Consider the following 17,721-nt stretch of genomic DNA (forward strand, 5'->3'; position numbering starts at 1 on the left):
CACCCTCCGTGGAACCCTGCAGGGTCCTCCTGGCCACATGCCACCCTAAACAACCCCTGGCCACCTCCTGCTCTGCAAGGGATCTCACCTCTGTTTTCTTTCTCTGGAACCTGTTTTCTCTGGCACAGTGGCACCCCCAAAATTCCTGGCTCTCTTCAAAGACATGACACTGAAACTCTATCCAAACATCCCCCAAAGTCCACAGAGTAGCTGTGCTTTTTGCAATCTCTCTCTCTCTCTCTCACATACACACACAGAATGAGAGAAAACTTAGAAGGTCATATGGTCCATCACCCTACATCTAGGGCAATAATAATATTAATAGCGAATATTTTTTGAAAACTTATTAGATGCCAGGCACTGGGCCAAGTTCTTTACATGGACTGTCCTATCAGACAAGTACTGTTACTAGCCCCATTTTAAAGATGAGGAAACAGAGGCTTCAGAGCTTCAGGAATTTATCCAAAGTCCTACCACTAAACTGGGACTCGGACCCGAGCGGGGTGACTCCAGGTCCCCAACTACAGTCACAAAAACGTCCACAGGCCTCAGCAGTCTCCAGCATGGGAAGATTTTTAGGGAGTCCACCAACAAACCACTCGGACACACTCATGAGGAGGCTCATTTCTGGTGGAACATCCGAGAAAGCCAGGAGCCCAGGAGAAGTCCTGGAGCAGGGTGAGCTGAACACATATGGAAAGAAGGAAAGGGGAGAACAAGGCCACAGGCGCCACAGAATCCACGGGCAAAACAGAACTCTGCTCACGCTGGAAACTGTGCAACAGCGTGTGGCAAATGGCTACTAGATTTCTCTGCTGCCAAGTGCTGCTCAGAACCTTTGCTCTGTGCCCAGCGAGATAGATACCTGCCTTCCAGCAATTCCACTGTGCAAGGAGGTTTCACCTTTGGCAGCTCCCTCAAGGCACACAAACCTGCGGGATTATTCCGCATGGACTCTCTGTGTGCCGGGAGAATGTTATTAAGCAGCCTGCCCCATTCAGACGGTTTCTAAACCGAGGCCTCCTGCCAGGGAGCCACAGCAGGGCAGACAGGGGCAGGGAGTCTTGAGTCATCCGAGCCGCCCTTCGCCACGCTACACGCTTTTTCCTTCTCTGAATTTCATGTGCAACCAGCAATCAAGACCAGGAAAAACAAGCGAAGCCTTCCATGCACCGACAAAATGCTGATTTGTCTATTCTATTAATAATACAAAATCTCAGCAAATGCAAATGGCATTACACGCATGATTCCATAAAAAGTTAGATCCAAGCTAAATGTTTCCATCTGAATTGACATTTCCAGAGACCTCTCCGTAGTTAATGCTGATTTTTTTTTATTTAATAAAAGGGACTATCCTGTATCCTAAGGAAAAACAATGTCGACACTAAAACCCCACAAAGATAACATCCGAAAAAATGAATTATAAATACCATCTTTTATTCTGCTATACTGTACAAGTCTTGGCACAAGAATAGCCACCATCATATATTTGTAAATACTTTTGCCCCTTGGTCAAATGCCTATCTCTTTTTCATTTTATTCTTTTTTTTATTTTTCTTTTCTTTTTTTTTACATTTTCTTCTTTTTCTCTCTTTTTTTTTCTTTTTTTTTTTTTTCAAGTCTCAGTGTGATTCTAGAGCTAAAGTAGTAATAAGCAACTTTAGATTCAGAATATACACCAGCCAGCTCATGACTAACCACACCTATCATTTCTGGAAGACAAAATAACCGTGATTCTAATCTGGTTCAATGAAGAAGTTGATTTCCCATTTAGAATAATGACACCAAATATGCATTAAGTAGGACCTTGAAAAACAGTCATAGACATAGAACATGTAAGAAATAATTTTTAGAAAATATAAATACAGACATAAATACGTATCACCAACAAATACTCCAAGGCACTAAAGGAAGTGGCCAGGTGATATACCGGTAACTTTGTTTATGAAAAGAAAAATCACACACCACATTTCCAGTAATATTAATAGCGTAGAAAAGCTTCAGAAGCATGCAGCACCCATCTGCAAGAAAGGGGACTTTAAGAAAGGTGATCCCTACTATAATAATAGGACACGTAAAAACAGAGGAGGAAAATCTATTAACATGGGAAGGGTAAAAGAACCAAGCTGGGAAATAAAACAGATTTACAAGAGAGAAATCAAAGAGCTAATTAGATTTTTTTTCTGAAGAAATTCCAAATGAATGTTCAATGGAACCTTTTGAGCACAGAAGAGAAACGGACTCTGCATAATTTATTTACTTAATTTGAATTGAATTTGCCATCAAGCAAGATCTGAAAAACCTCAACTGAAACTATGTCTACACAGGCAAAGCTAAATGGAGAATTAAAGCCATTCATCATCCGTCTAATCAAGGCAAAACGCTGGGACACTGTGACTAAGTATGAGGATCGTTCAAGGAAAACTGTCCAAATTCAAATTAATGGGGAACAGTTGCTACATTTTCTTCAACACTTTGCCTAAAATATTCCAAACCACAGTGCTCATCAGAGCACTTCCCGAAAGGTGCCCACAAGTGGGCATCAGCGTTAGATTTATTCAATCAGCAAGGCTTGAGAAAACTAAAAAGTTTGAAACATGCAAACTGTTTGTACAAATCATACGTCTCCCCCTGAGTACGAGGCCATCACACACGACAGACAATGCGGCAGATCAGAGACTCAAGCTGGCATCCTCACGGCCAACCGCTCTCGCCAGCTGTTTCTCCCTAAAACCATAGGGGAATTTCAAAGATAAAACATCCAACAACCAATATACCTAATAATGTACGCAAGCGGCCATCTTCTTTGTACCCTGAGTTCACTGTGAGACACGGGGTTTTTGCTAGACAGAAAGTTTACTGCCATTGTCATCAGAAAATAAAACAGCTAAGATTTAGCGAAACGAATAAACATCTGTCTCCTGTTTCACCCCTTCCACCTCTCCCCAACCTCCTCTCTCAAGAGAGAAAATTTATAAATTAAGAAGAACTAAACTACACACTTATTAGATTATGGTTCTCGGACTTCTGGATTTCAGAGAGCTATAAAATAACCCCCAAAATCGGGGAACTGGATTAGAGTTGCTAACTCTTCATTTTTGAAATAAGGTCAGTACCTCCAAACTATCGTATTGTGGCCACCATTTCATGAAAGAAAAGATATCTTACCATCAGAAAATAGAGAAGACCTAATTTCAAGGGGGAAAACATGGATAATCCCTTCCTTCCAGTACATTTGGATTTCTGGAAACCCAAGTACATTATTTTTCTCATTTTACTGCACACCAGTGAAAACTTCATCATGACCCAGCACTGTGAGGAAGTGGTTCTCAAAGTGTGGGCCGCGGACCAGCAGTATCAGCATCACTTGGGAATTTGCTAGAAATGCAAATTCTCACACCCCAGCAACTCTGGGACTAACGCTTAGCAACTAATACTTCAACAAGCCCTCTGGGTGATTCTGATGCAGGCTAAAGTCTGAAAACCACTGGTAGCAAGCATATGGGTCTCAGAACTCTGAAAGAAGTCCAGAGAACCTGACTTAAGGCTGGCAGGTCCAGGTGACTCATCTCCAAACTGTGAAAATATGGTTAATGTATTTTTTTCCCAAACAAACCATGGCAAAACTTTGGTCTGAAATATATGGTATGATGGTGGAACAGAATGTTTGAAATCAGAACTAGCCCAAATGCAGAGATTCAATATGCATCAACAGCAGCAAATGACCAGCAACTTCTCCTTCAAACACACATATCTGTGTCCTTCCATGCTGGGGCTCACCGTCACCACCATCTTGCAATCCTCACACCCCCCAGGGATGGGAAAGTGGCCTGATGTCTATTTCACAGCCCACTTTGTTCGGATCCACACTCGGGCTCCCGGAACCTGCCCTCGTGAACACAGCCCAGAGCGGAGCTCAGCCCCACCACGAGCCAAGCAGGAAAGGGCGGTCGGAAGATGTTCCTGAACTCTTTCCAGGGACAGGACAGACCCAGGAGGGCCAAACCCAGATGAGCAAGTGATTCATCTTGGCGGGGGCGGGGCTGGAAAATTCAGTGCCAGACATGCCCACTTTACCACTGCCTCGCCTGAGGCATCTGCTACATCTTACCACGGGTTTCATTTTTAATAGACATCTGTTCCACTTTCCTTTCTCTAGTGGCTACAGAGGGGAGCGACCAGCATCCTGGATGGCTGGGGGGAAAGGAGATAGTTGCCAGCTTCCCCTCAGCTGACCCCGTCCAAAGCCACCAATGGCACCAACTCACACTGCAGGTGGGGTCCCAGGGAACACCAGGAGGTGAGGACTGTGATGGAAGAAAAGCCCCCTTTGCTGTAAACAGGTAGCAAAAGAACACATCTGTGTCATCAGAGCCCTGGTCTCCAGTCCTCCACTTTGAACTCTCGGACCAAGTGTCACTGGCGACAGCTGCCCGCTCTGATAGAGTCAAACCTCACGCAAGACTGATCCAACGACATCAGTAGATGTTCCAGCCTTTGTTTTGGAGTCATTATTTTCATTCCTTACTTTGTAACCATTATCAACAATATGGGAATAAGAACCAGGTAGAACATCACTATGAATTAAAATCATTTAGAATATGTTTCTACTGAAAAACCTGCGGCGCTTTTTTTTTTCCATCACACAGGGTGAATGAAGGGTGAACTGCAGTGGCATCTCATTAAAGCACACGTCAGACACTCCTGCCACCTCCCACCTCTGCCCTGGCAGTCCCTAACCCACATGCTGATGGCCTTGGCTGCAGGAACCCGCACGGTGACTGAGGAGCCGCTTCTGCGAGACCACACAGATAGGAATCGCAACATGAATTCACATCATGTAAACACAGTCTGAAACTCTAAGGTAAAGTTTACGTTCTTTTTTAACGAAAGCCAGAAACTTCTGAGCTTGGGCTCTTGGCATCTCACCAAGGCTTAGATGTGCCCATGGAATTAAAATATAAGACGTGGAAGGCTCGCTGAGGTCATCGCATCCCAGCGATGATTACTGGGAGCCTAGACTGGCCCAAACACTCCATGAGCCGATGTTTGTTGAGACAACGTCAGAGCAGCCCTTGAAGTGGGCTCGAAGCTTAATAAATTAATGAAGCACAATGGATTTCTGAGCATGTATTTCAATGTGAAAAGAGATCTATAAAGATGGGGAGGGTGTAGGCTTACCATGCACATTCTAGAACTGCCACTGGCTCGCAGGGGCCACCACAACAAATCATTATGCACCGCTGCCCTTGGCAATTAGTATAAATTCAAGAAGAGCAAGAGTGCTGGAAAAATTCTGCAGAGACTGGCTAAAAATAATCAATAAAAGAGCGCGGAGTGAAGAGTAATCTTTCAAGATAAAACTGAGGCCCAGCCAAGTTCAGGCTGCACCTAAGGTCTATAATTACTCTGCCTTTGGTCTCGACATTAAACGTGTGTCACCCTAGCTAACAGAGAACTAGTATCTGCTGTCAAACACATTGTATCTATGTCCTCCTGCCTTATCGTACTGGATGTGTCCGCCTTTGATTTGTGAAATAAACAACAAAAAAATGTATCAATTCACTTTCCCCAGGGCACAGCCCTGTGCATTGCTTCAGCTCTGTGAGACACATTCATCACACAGAGACAGATACAAGTCTGTTTTGAGCAGACGCCAAGACATTATTCAGCTACAATGAGACTGGCTTTTCCTTGAAGCATTTTTGGGGCCAGAGGCAGGATGAACTGCCCCCCAAGTCCCTTCAATTTCACCCCAGTGCCCATATGATCTTCAGACATGTCCAACAATCCAGTGACACTCAAGAAAATACAAGTTACACAGTTACAAACACACACAACAGGAAATGGCATTTCTAGCTTGTAACCACCATCATCTTGTTCAAAATTGCTAATAAATTCAATAAATCAAGGGATATTTACCAGCAATATGGCAGGCAAGTTAATCTGATGAGCATTATGGGAAAGTCTCAAGAAAATAAAAAGTATACAGCATATCAACATTTCAAATAATAAGGATAAACAAAATGTGTGATATCCATACAATGAAATACTATTCAACCATAAAAAGGCATGGAGTTCTGACCCATGTTACTAACACAGGTGAACCTGGAAGACATTTATGCCAGCAGCAAAAAAAGCCAGTGACAAAAGAGCAAATACTGTCCAATTCCACTTAGGAGGTACCGAGAACAGCAAATTCACAGAGACAGAAAGTAGATCAGCGGTTACCAGGGGCTGGGAAAGAAGCGACTGGGGAGTTATTGCTTAATGGGTAGAGTTTCTGTTTGGGATAATGAAAAAGTTTTGGAAATAGTGGTGATCGTTACACAACCTCGAGGACGTACTTAATGTCACTGAACCGCACTCTTAAAAATGGTTGAAATGACAATCTTTATGTTCCTTCAACTCTGACAACAGCTAGAAATAGTGAGTCAGATCTTCTCCCAGATTTAATAGTCAATCAACCAGCTCTTCCTCCCACCCTCGGACACAGCCTATGTGACAGGAGCTGGTTACTCCCTGCTCTCAGGGTCTCAGAGAATCTTCCAGAAGAAGGGGTTACCTAGAAATGGTGAAGGTGGGAGCTGCAGGGCAGAGAGCCAGAGTTGAAAGGCAAAGCTGTGGAACAGCGGAGCAGACAGGGAAGGGGAAGACGGGGCGGCTGAGATGGTTGCCAGACCCTTGAGTGGGACGGAGATTTCTAGCTGGAGGGAGGGCTGGTGAGGACAGAAATGTGACAGGAGGCAGGGCCTGGCATGATTCTTCCTTCCCTGGCAGTGGGAGCTTCTGGGGGTTTTAAGCTGGAGCACAGTGCATTTGAGACCCATCCCTCGGGGTGGCTCTTCCTGCCCTGGCAGAGGCATCTCCCCTGGTCCCTCACCTGGCTCGCAGAGGCCCAAGAGGCTGGCTTCACCCCGAGCTGCCCAGGCAGGACCCAGGCTCTTCCTCCGGGGTTAAAGGAAGTAATGGAGAGGTCTGGAGCGTACACAAAGTGGGAGGCTGGAGCGTGGTGCTGCAGGAATATGGACATTAGAGACGTATCTTAGAATGCAGGGACAGCAGAGGAGGATCATGGGCAGCGCAGACAGAGGTAGAAGAGAAGGCAAAATGGAAATTCAAGGAGGGGCACTGAAGGAGCTGGACCCTTGGAAGTGGAACAGGGAGCCCCCGGCAGACAGATCCTTGTGTAGAAGGAAAGGAACACATCTGCAGATGGAGAAATAAATTAATGACAAGTGACCTTGGCTGGCCTCCATCTCCTCCATGGAGAGGCAGAAAAAGAAGGGACCGAGCAATACAGGAAAGAGCTGGAATAGCCCACGAGGCCACATAAGGACAACCAGAGATGCAGACGTATTACGCAGCCACCGAGGGGGCCCAGCGTTAGAAGCATGATTTTGCAGAGAATCCAACAGCTTACTTTCTTTCAAAAAAATCTTTTGCCAGATATTAACTCGTATTTTCTTCTACTTCCTTTATTAGCTCACTTTTTACATTCAACTTTCTAATATCTGGAATTCCTTTTGGTGTTTGGTGAGGCCTGATGGTTCCTAACTGGGGATGAAATGGTTTCCCCGAGGGGGTCTGGAAACGGGTGGGGGCTCGGTGGTCTGTCACCTGGGGGTGGGAGTCAGGGGAGATGAATGTCGGCAGGTGCACAGCACAGACCTTTGCAAGGAAGAATCATCTTGGCCAAAGTGCCAAGGGGACCCCACTGAGAAACACAATGAGTTGCTTTTTCCCAACTGGTTACCCCCTAATCCCAGTGCCACCTGATTTACGCAAACATTCAATTGCACGTGACGAAGAAGTCCTGGGTGTCTCCTCCGTGCCAGGTACCCTTGCCGGCAGCACCGGTGCAAACAAGTCAGACGCTATCATCTGCCCTCCCCTGCTCATTTCCAAACATTCGTAGAGAAGTGCAATTTAAATACTTTGAAATCCATAAACAACTTTAAAGGGCTGGTAAATTATTGCTAAGCAGCCTCCTTGGCCCCGATAAAAAATGACTTGTAATAAACATTTAACTGCACCTGCCAATATTAAACCTGAGTGTTTGTTCTTGCAAGTAGATTAAATAATATGTCTGTGTCACACTGATACCATGAGTTTGCTCAGCAAACTGCTTCATACGCCCTGGCTCCAACAAACTTTGGCCTACCCGCCTTGACGGTCACCTGGCATTCCAAATTTATGGGGGTCTCGATTAATGAGCTTTTACTGGGGTCTCTGACACCGGTAATGACAGAGTAAGATAATTACAGGTGTTAATTGTTCTGTGTTTATATCCGCCAGACTGTGACTAATTTTTTAAGATAGCTGCTTATGACTGTGGGCACGTGAGTCAACACAGAGACACTCTTAGCAAACAGCACAGTTTTGTCGCTAGTTCACTGCCTGTCTCCGGACTGAAGATAGAAATGCTGTATGTTACAGCCACATCATTGCATTTTCTATAAAAAAAACAACACCAAGGTTCATCGATCAGCACAATGGTTTTCTCAGCGCTGTATCTGCACTGGAAACGCTGTATTTATTACCTTACAAAGTCCTTGTACCTCTATCGATGGGCAAGTGACTTAAACTCTTTAGGTCTGCAAATAAGCCAGTGGACTGGAGCCAGCTGTGGATGTCCCCAAAAGGAGAATTGGGGACACCTATTTTCAGTATTCCGAAAGGCCCAACAGAAACCACACATTCATCCACACTATGATGGCACCAAATAAACCATCACAGGCTTAGGACTAAAATGATGTCAATTCAGTGTGCAGTGGCTGTGCTGATATCCCCAGAAGAACAGCCCTCCCAGGCCACTTAGTCACTCCTTTATCAATAAAAATATGCAGGAGATGAATTCATGCTTAAAAATGCAATTTTCTTGGTCCTCGTGATTTAAAAGTTTTTTGTTTTTCTTTTTTTATTTCTGCTCATCATGGGGGTACATAAGTTCAGGTTATATACAATGTCCATGTCCTGCCCATCCCCCCAAGTCAGAGCCTCAAGTGTGTCCATTCACCAAAAAGTTGATCTCTAAGATCCTTCTCTTCCAAAACGCCATGATTCTAACTTCCACAGGAAGTTATTCATACCAGTCTCAGGGCAGCCCTGTACAACACATAATTATCAATAACAAGTACCTTTCAGGCTGGGCGCGGTGGCTCACGCCTGTAATCCTAGCACTCTGGGAGGCCAAGGCGGGTGGATCACTTGAGGTCAGGAGTTCAAGTCCAGCCTGAGCAAGAGTGAGACCCCGTCTCTACTAAAAATAGAAAGAAATTATCTGGCCAACTAAAAATCTATATAGAAAAAATGAGCTGGGCATGGTGGTGCATGCCTGTAGTCCCAGCTACTCGGGAGGCTGAGGCAGGAGGATCGCTTGAGCCCAGGAGTTTGAGGTTGCTGTGAGCTAGGCTGACGCCATGGCACTCACTCTAGCCCGGGCAACAGAAGGAGACTCTGTCTCCAAAAAAAAAATTGTAACAAATACCTTTCTCTCTTGGCTCTCCTGCACTCGTTTAAATGTTTCCCACTAATTAAGGGTGTGTCTATTTATAAGGTGTGCCGTATTTCCAGAAGGAATTAGATGCCAACTGCCTATTCTGTGACGATATTAAGGAAAAGTCTGAATTTGCTCCATTACCAGTTTCTTCCCCAATATTCTGCTCTTAGAAAAGCCCAAGTAACTAGATGTCCATTTTCGTCTCTTAAATCCTTTTTTTTTTTTTTCAAAAGCAATAGGAAAGTTTTCAGTTGGCCGCAATGCCATCACCTGCCACAAGACATCACTAACTGGGAAGCCGGGGACCTGCTCTGTGACATGGGCGAGTCCCACATCTTTGCCAGGAACATCAGGGCCACAATGTCAGCCCTACTTCAAGGCCTATAATAAGGGAGCAGTTGAGATGCTGGGAAGGAAAGAAAACCATAAAAGTTTAATGCATTATATAATATAGTTTATTATAATAGAGATTATTATTAATAATACACTACCAATTTAAGGTATGTTGAATTTTTGTAAATCAAATATTTTTAAAAACACTCATAGGGAGCTTTTTAATCTCCATTCTCTGCAGCAATTCTACAGTGTACCCTTTCATAAAGGAAAAATAAATCTCTTAACAAACCAATTCTGAATCCCAGATTGACGTTCAGTTGTAAATTTAGAGTCTTTATATAAAATCTGTTCACGTCAATACTTAGAGAGATGATTTTTTTGAGTGCCTATTCTGCCAGGAACTGAGCTAAGAAACACCATTAATTATCTCGCTTAATCCTCACAATTAAAGTGGGATCTATTATCACCCTGATCCAAGAAGCACGGGGAGGCACAGAGAGGGACCCTGCCACAGTCCCGCACCCGTGAAGGGCCACACAAGGTCCACCTGAAGCCACAGCCAGTGTCTGCAGCCACTCTGCAATTCTGCAAGGCAGAAGCCCATGTGAACACAGGAGGACAAGTAGGTGACACCTTGTCATAAGTCACTTTTGAACACCAGCCCTCATCCTTTCATGCGTCTCGCTTCATGTGCCCACGTTGGTACTCAGACCACATCATAGGGCTTTTTCCCTCCTCCCAGGTAATTCCACATAGTTTGCTCCTTGGTCCTTTTCAGTAACAAACAGATCAACATAAATTGCTTAAGGAGGTAATGCAGGCAAAAATAAGCAAGCAAGACTAAAAAAAAAAAAAAAAACTTGCTTCCAGGATATAATCCGGGAAGCCGTATTTCTGGCAGAATGATGTATTTATTCAATGATGCATTTATTCACCTGAGCACTTGTGCTTGGTAGCTCCATGCTGAGGTCTCTCAGTCCATGCAATTCTGCGCATTCAGAACGCATCACCTTCTGCCCAGGTGAACCTGCTGCTCGGTGTACATTCTCGGTAGAAGGCACCATATTTTACCCAACTGCCCAAGCACGAGACCTCTCAGCCCCTCTCTCTCCAACTGATGCTCCCAAATCCAAAATGACCCCAAAGCAGCAGACCTGACTGCCTTAGTGACCTTTCTGCTGTCCCACCCCTCCGGCCCCACTCCCCATTTTGGGCATTCACCTCTCCCCTTCCATGACTCCAAGAGCAATTTAATTTGTCTCCCTGATACCAGTCTTATATTTTCCAACCATAGCTCCAAAGTGGTCTTTCAAACACACAAAAAGGCTGATCATGTTTGTCCTTCAATTCTCCACTGACAGGATAAAAACCAAACTCCTAAGTGTGGCATAAAGTCCCGGACAACCACAGCCCAGTTCCAGCCTCCTCTCTCTCCATTCCCGTATTCTTTCCTGCACCCCAAAACAGACCCCCTGCTCATTCACCCTTTGTGTCTTAGGACCAAACTGGTCTACCTGCCTGTAAGCCCCCTGCTCCCTTGCTCACCTGGTAAACTCCTACCCATACCTCAAGCCACAGGCCCAGCACACCTCCTCTGGGAAGCCTTCCCTGATGCCCCCAGGCAAACTGTGAAGGAAAGAGGTGAAGACCGGAATGGTATTCCTAGACCAGAGATTTGTCCCAGAAGGAGGACAGGGGTTTAACAAGAAGCCCTTATTTCCTGAAGCCCTGTGTTTGACTCCGGGGTAAAGGGTGTAAGTCCCTGTCCAAGAAAACACAAAGCCCCCAAGTGGGAATCCCAGAGGGATAAAGTCATATCCCAAAATAGACTCTGCCCGTCAGAATATAAATCTCTCCCAACCATGACCATTGCATTTTACATGTTATTTAGTAGGGATTAATGGCTGTGGGACTAGCAGCTATTAAAAAAAAAAGTTTAAGCTACATGACATCAGAGAGCAAATGCTCCACACTTCTCTCCTGAAGTCTTTTATCTTCCGGTGACACAAGCGTTAATCAAATAATAGAAGAGTAACTCAGATGCTATTCTCCTTGTTGAGCCCACCGTCCGACTGCTCAGACTTTAGGTACACAGCACGAAGTAAGTTCACAGTGAAGTTTAAACAGCAAGGGCATTTGCCATCATTAGATCATTACTCTTTCGGATGCACTCAAAAGACTTTTCTAATGGACGCCACTCTGCGAAGGAACTGCTCCCAAAGACTGTCTTGTAAAAATAAAGTAGAATACTGGTCACTCTCTTCAAATTCTGAGTGAAAAACCTGCCTACCTGGACATAACCCTGAAATTATTTCTTAAATTCCCAAAGTTATAATATATCCATGTGCAAATGACATATGGTCGAGTCTCATTATTTGCATGAGTTATTACATGTTTTATAAAGTCACTGAGAATACTGAATGAGCGAATATTGAACCATTGCTCCTAGGGGAAATACAGGACTAGGTTCCTACAAGCCTCTGGTCATATATCAACTGGTCAATACATGAGCTTGCTTTATGTGTGTTTCTGTTTAAAGACTCCTTATTTAATACATATTGTTGATTCATTAGCACTGAACTCATGGCTACCAGCACCACTGCTCAGCATCTGAACAAAGCTTCTGTGACGTGTAGTCCTCCTGTGCCGGGCACATCACAGCCTTCTCACCCTTAGGAGCACTACACGCCACATAAGCATTCCGCTTGGGGCCATTTTAAACAGGGAAATTACCAACAAAAAAGCACAAAAATGTGGCATGTAACCAGACCGCAAAAAGGACGCATTTATAGCATGAAAGCTGAAACAAGAAGGTTTGTGCAACCTCACTTGGAAACGTGCATGTTGGGTGACTCACCTCTGCTCATATCTGCAAATGACCACAAAGCACCTCCAGTACTGTGGTGGGGGTTACAAATAAATTTCATGAGTAGGTGAATTTGCAAACACAGAATCCATGAAAAATGAAGACAGACTATATTTTGTTTTGTATTTAAAATATTACTGAGCACTAGGTGAAAACCAGTTAGGTGCGGAGGGCAGGGGGATCCCAACAGAACTAAGGTGGGGCGTGGTTCCTGTCCTCAGGGAGCTACAGTCCAGCAGTGACCCTCATCTTTTATCCTCCTGGATGTAACTGGGGACTAGTCCCACTCCCTCACACCAGAGAGCCTCCAAAAGACCCCTGCATGGTCTGAGAGCCCCGCACCACACCCCCATGCAGACTGTAATATGCCTCCCAGCGGGACATGCTCCCTCCACTCAAGAACCACCTGCTAGGCTGGGTGCGGTGGCTCACGCCTGTAATCCCAGCAATTTGGGTGGCCAAGGTGGGAGGATCACTTGAGGCCAGGAGCTCAAAATAAGCCTGGGCAGCATAGCAAGATCCCATCTCTACAAAAAGTTTTAAAAATTAGCCAGGCATAGTAGTCCGTGCCTGTCCAGCTACTCGGGAGGCTGAGGCAGGAGGATCACTTGAGCCCAGGAGTTTGAGGCTGCAGTGAGCTACGATGACACCACTGTACTCTAGCCTAGGGACAGAGTGAGACCCCATCTCAAACAACAAAAGAATCCCTTTCTTAAAAGGAGGAAGCTAATGGCAACAACTATGATGCAGACAGAATAAATAAACCAGCACATAACTCAGAAAAAGTTCATTGAAATGAGGGACTGCTATAGCATAACTCCTAGTCACGTCTACTCAGTTAGTTATACACGGTCTCTCTTTGCCCCCACATCTATAAAAACACAAAAACACGAATAGAACTTGAAAGGAAAAATTAGGACAGACTATAGTTCGTTCTGCATTTAAAACATTAATGTGACTTATTGCTGAACCTTCTTATCCCAGCAGTAAGTCATCTTCATCCAGGGACACATGAAACAATTGAAAGAACAGAAGACAAAAAACCCATGTATTTCATTAGGAGATGCATTTCCAAGTAAATCCTATATTCTCCTTTTAATATATTTATCAAAATTTATAATGTCTTTGTTTTATTCAAATGTACAATCATCACAATGATAACTAAATACAAGAACTTTTAAAAATATTTAGACCCTTATAGCCACAGGAAATTTAATTTAAATGTATGTACATATTTTTTCAAGGACAAATATAATACCATAGAATAAAATTCTGTGGGAATAGAATATGAATCAAAGGGGGGGGGGAATGAGGTAGAAATTCCAATGGCTAAAGAAGAGCTTATTCTAGTGTTTTATAAACAGACAACGGTGGGTATCAAATCTCCATGGTATTTGGACTCCACTGGTCACATTTAAAATGATGATGTAACTGTTTTATTTAAAGATGCCAATATTTACCATAGGCTGGAAATAACATCCTTTGCCACTCTTAAGTTACGATGAGAAGTTCTGGCTATCAACTCCAAGTGTGGGAGGGGGCGGATTTACAAAATGACAAATTTACAAAATTATTTTAGGGATCAGGTGAGCAAAAAGGCTCTCAAAAAGCAGTAATACAGGCCCCTCAAAGGGAAGCCCACCTCTCCCCGCCCCAGCGCCAGCAGAGCTCAGGTCTTTAAATTTTTCAAGAGAAGCTGGAAATCTGGATTTTCTATGTACGATTCACCTGATTTTTTACATGTTGGTTCAGAAGAACTTAAACAGTGCGCTGGCCAAATAAAACACATCTACAGGCCAACATTTTTCCTACTCCCGGGGCTCTAAGCAACACTCCTGTCCACTTTTCCGTATACTTGGAGGCGATCCGTTCTTTCAGGAGACTCTCACCAAGCACCTCCTGGTGCACCAGGTACTGGCCCAGCCCCTGGGATCACAGAGGTGGCTGAAACACTTCCCCCATCCTCAAGGAGGACACAGCCTGGTTTGCAATACGGTATGTTGAATTCAGTGCTAGAGTTAGGCCTCTGGGTGCAGTGGCCACAGGACCCTTGCACGGGTAAATGAGGAATAAATGGTTTTATCTGTGAAGGCTTGGGGTTTACCCCAAGACAGGACTCTATATTGGTGATGTGGCATGGCCACCTCGCAAGGCCCCAAGGCCAACGAGGCCAGCACAGCAGACAGGACCAAAAACCACGGCTATCCCTGGGCGTGCGAAAGAAAAGAACACCCACAGGAGATGAAAACCAGCCCCACTCCTCATTTTCAGTTCTTCTGTTAAAAACAGGCAGATGATGGAAATAAACCATTGAGATGAGATCCAAAAATAATCTTAACTGGGCGCCCAAGCTCATATAAAAAAATCCTTATTTTAATCACTTCTGTAAGGCAGCTGAAAGGTACAGACACCAAAACGCAGCTTGCGAAGCAATCAACGTAATCTGCTTCTTTGAAAGATTAATTAAAACCGAGATTACCGATGGCTGCAGAGGAGCTGGGTCAGGGGATGGGGCCCAGTGGAGATGAGAGAGAAATTGTTTTAAAAATCACACAAACACAGCTGCGGGGCAAACACAGAGATGGCGCAGAAAATCTGCTGCTTCCTGGGCCTCTTGAGTTAAAAGCCCAGACCTCAGGGACAGCATGTGGCAGTGCCTCAACGCCCCAAGTAAGGAGCCTGTGCCGTGGCCGTGGCTGTGGTCGTGACCGTGGCTGTGGAGAGCCCGTGAGCCCGGATCTCCTGGGCTGAGCCAGCCCCAGCTGTGGCTGAACAGTCAAAACAGCATCCACACACTGTTGATCTCAACTCAAACAAGCTCTTAAGTGCTTGTTTAAGACAATTTCAAGGACTCGCTCAGCCAAAGCCTGCGGAGGAAGTAGGGATAACAAAAAGCCAGGAAAGAGATCAAATACTGTCCACCCAGCCCCTATGCCCCAGGGGGCCTGAAAGAAAAGTTTTCCCCAAATAGAGCACTGATTTTTTTCCTTTCCTTTTTTTTTTTTTTTTTTTTTTGCATACAGCACAAAGGAGATGAAGCAAGAGACTCATGCAAATGATGGTCAGAGGACCCTGAATGAGCCCATCATCACTGGGCATAGCCCTGACAGCGAGATGGCTCCACACCCAGAGTTCTTGGTTCCCCACGAGGACTGGTGGAAGGTGACAGGTGACGGAGGCACAGCAGTGAAGTCATTGCTCTTCCCCCCGCCACACACCACCGACCAAATTCTACTGCAGACTCCAGGTGAAGGAGGCCCAGAGTGGGGGCTGATGAATCCTTAAAGACCAACTATTCTACAGCAAGTTTTCCCCAAAAGCTAACAGAACATTCCTCCCCGCACTAGATGTCAGAAGCCCTGAATTCCATTCCTGTCCTGGTGGCCCCTGCAAGCCATTTGACCTAACTGTCTCTCCCTCCCTACCCACGGAGGGAGGAGGTTGTGCAAAAATTTAATGAGCGGATAACCCCTGCAGTCCAGCGCATCCCAACAATGCACTCTCCCGGCTCAGCAATTCCAATGCGCGACACAGCACGTTTCAAATTTTACGAGATGCTTCTACCGTGTGGGGTAGGTGTGCAGGGTCTCCCGCAACCGTTTTACTTTAGGAAGGGAAGAGACTCAACACTCAGGGAGATACACTTCAATGGGGATCTCAAACGTACTGTTGACATCAAAGTGCAGGCCTGGAGCTGGCCGGGCTTCATTTCCCCATCTGTAAAATGGGAATAAGTGGAGCCTGCTTTATAGGCTGGACACGGAAAGTCAATGAGTGACTATGGGTAAAGCACTTAGAACGAAATCTGACAGAAAGCACCCTATGATTAAATACACGTAACTGTGCTATTTACCACCAAGAAGCAGACACAAGGTACGCTGCAGGTGCGCTGGGCTGGGACACGGGAGCTCACCTGGGGCAGCGCCAAGTCTCAGCGCGGCCTCCTCCCGGCTCCCAGGAGCAGCCACCGGGCCCTGCCACAGCCCGTGCACGGCAGCTCCCCCTCCCCCACCACTCCTGTCCGGGGACCCCTGTGCCAGGCTTTGGCTGTCCTCTCGGCCTGCAGGTGCCTCCAGCCCCAAGCCCCTGCCACAGACTCTGAGGTCAGTTTCTAAGGCCCAGTTCCGCTCAGATCTCCCCGTCCTGGATGTGTCACCAGCCGACGTTATAAACATTTCAGCCTAGAACTCAAGGCCCATCATGATCTGACCCCTCACTCACCTTTCTCACCTGGTGTCCTACTGTTCCCTTCATGCCCACCTAAGGCAATCTCCTCCCGTCCCTGATGTCACCTCCCAGGGTGGGACAAGATGGGAACTCTTTCTCTGGTCTCTGTCCCTGGCTCTTGGCACAGAGCACCAAAAACTCTTGGGATTTCCTGAGGGATGGGGTGAGAGGAGCGTCTCTTGTTCTTCATCCTAAGCCCCTTTCACTGTCACCTGTGCTCATGCCAAGGAGGTGACCCTAGGAGGATGGTGGCTGCTGGCCAGGGAACCAACCAGGTGATCAGAGGCTTGGAACCTGCCCCTCCAGGGTTGAGTCAACCACCAATGGCCAGTGAGTTCATCAATCTCACCTATGCAACGGGCTCTCCATAAAAACTCTGACTCAGGGGTTCTGGGCAGTTTCTGGGTGGAACACGAGGAGCGGCTGCGAGGGTGACACTCCTGGCAAGGACACACGCCTTGCCCTTTGCATCTCTTCCCTGTGGCTGTTCCTGAGTTTTATCCTTTATAATAAAACTGTAAACCTAAATAGGGTGTTTCCCTGAGTTCTGGGAGCTGTTACAGCAAATGATCAAAATTGAGGAAGGGGTGGTGAGAACCCTCGATTTATGGCCAGTCGGTTTCAGAAGCACAGGTCATAGTCCGGAGCTTGGGACTGGCATCTGAAGTGGGGGGCTGAGCCCTCTGGCTGGGGGTCTGCGCTAACTTCACACAGGTGTGTCATAATGGAATGTAGGACACCCACGGAGTATCCTAAGAGTTGGAGAATCGCTTAACAGGAGGGGAAAACC

The 17,721-nt window shown here is 45.8% G+C and overlaps 1 protein-coding gene and 1 non-coding gene across 3 annotated transcripts in view; both read right to left on the bottom strand.

Moving 5' to 3' along the window:
- The window catches only part of LOC123626382 (calcium/calmodulin-dependent protein kinase type 1D), a 301,697-nt gene that overhangs the window by 253,693 nt on the left and 30,283 nt on the right, over positions 1-17,721 (bottom strand). The window lies entirely within an intron of this gene.
- On the bottom strand, positions 1,617-1,699 carry LOC123630857. Its single transcript, XR_006732798.1, has one exon. It is a non-coding gene; the product is annotated as a small nucleolar RNA SNORD45 (small nucleolar RNA).

This window comes from Lemur catta, chromosome 1 (genome assembly GCF_020740605.2).
Source record: "Lemur catta isolate mLemCat1 chromosome 1, mLemCat1.pri, whole genome shotgun sequence".
Classification (NCBI taxonomy): Eukaryota; Metazoa; Chordata; class Mammalia; order Primates; family Lemuridae; genus Lemur; species Lemur catta.